The 1,484-nt window shown below is 34.9% G+C and overlaps 1 long non-coding RNA gene across 1 annotated transcript; it reads left to right on the plus strand.

Annotated features, from left to right (window-relative positions):
* Nucleotides 1–277: 277 nt before the first annotated feature.
* LOC109589308 (uncharacterized) lies at nt 278–1,070 on the plus strand. The gene is made up of 3 exons (XR_002188637.1): nt 278–392; nt 458–659; nt 713–1,070. It is a non-coding gene; the product is annotated as an uncharacterized LOC109589308 (long non-coding RNA).
* Nucleotides 1,071–1,484: the final 414 nt, after the last annotated feature.

Raw genomic sequence — 1,484 nt, forward strand, 5'->3', positions numbered from 1 at the left:
GGTTGTTGAACTAAACACAGTATAATTATATTATTATTTATATAGTTTTCTGTAGTAGCACACACTTTTTTCATGCAGTCACCAGGCTGTAATAAGCTATTGTGAACAAATATAATTATTATCTTTCTTGTTATTATCAAGAGTAGTTAATTAGTTTTGTACATAATGTCAAGACTTGAATTATCTTTAGTGATAGGAGGGAGGGAGGATAGTAGTTGGTTTGTGAGACTGGAGGAAAAACATCTTATTATCCAAATAGTATTCATTTACTAAGCACATGACAGAAAAGTCATCGATCTATCATTGTACCTAAGGTGTGGCCTACTTACACTGGAATATAAAACGAGCTGCATTCACTAACTTTGATTTACCCTTTGATCCATCGTCATCCTGTAAGTCAATGTGTATACACGGTAGTGACTATTTATCATAATTATCTCTCTCTTCCTATGAGTAGATTTAATTTCTTATTATTATCTCTCTGCTGCGATGAATGGTGATTGTCAAAGCTGCACAGCTGTTCTTGTGCTTGTCATCTTTGCAATTTTAATTTTACTCATTGTGATCGTCCTTTTACGTCGTAAGCCTTCAGTTATAAAACCAACACAAGTTGAAGATGATACAGAAGGAATGCTACATCTCCCTGGTGGAAATATGAGGTGAGCATTGTGTTAATAGCCATTCTATCTATTTACTGGTTCTTTTGATATAGGCCAATGCCATATCAATAGTGTAGTTCTTGCATGCAGTTGAAAGCTCAGTTCTTTATCCAGACAGCTTCATACAGTATTTTGCAAAAGCTGCAGCATCAAGCAGAAATGGATCCTTTTGTGCTATACTGTAACACCCTAGGTTTGGCCAGCCATTAAATAGGCTAACGCTGTCTGAGTGAAGAATTGGTCTTTCAAATGCTTGCAAGGACCTCGCTGGCCTTATTGATGCTACACCTGCTGCTTAACTGCTGTATTATACATGTGCTGTTTATAACTGTGACTTAGTTATTTATAGCTGAACTGCTGTGCTGTTTATAATTGTGACTTAGTTATTATTGGTTATAAATTTTAATTGCACTATCACTTCAAATGAGGATATGAAACAATGCAAATAGACATCTGATTGAAAAATGAACCTTATGAAAGGATCAAATCATTTTATTTTGTGAATTGATTGGTGTATCTTATTGTGTACACAGTCTTTTTGAAGGCATTTCAATGTGACTTTGACAGATTAGAATCCTTTGGCGCAGGATTGACTAAATTATAGCAATTGCCTAGCTTAGTAATTACCAGACATTTTGGAGTTGTGATCTTGCTACTACTTACACACAAATACAATTTTACCAGCTAGTCTAACGTAAGTCAAGGGGGATTTCCCAGGGAAATCACCTAAAGCTGAAATTAGCAATAGTAGTAAGACAATGGCTAAAGAATGCAATTAAATGTCACATGTCAAAACTGATGAGAATCATGCTTGTAAATATCAAT

This window comes from Amphimedon queenslandica, unplaced genomic scaffold, assembly GCF_000090795.2.
Source record: "Amphimedon queenslandica unplaced genomic scaffold, v1.1 AMPQUscaffold_11446, whole genome shotgun sequence".
Taxonomy (NCBI): Eukaryota; Metazoa; Porifera; class Demospongiae; order Haplosclerida; family Niphatidae; genus Amphimedon; species Amphimedon queenslandica.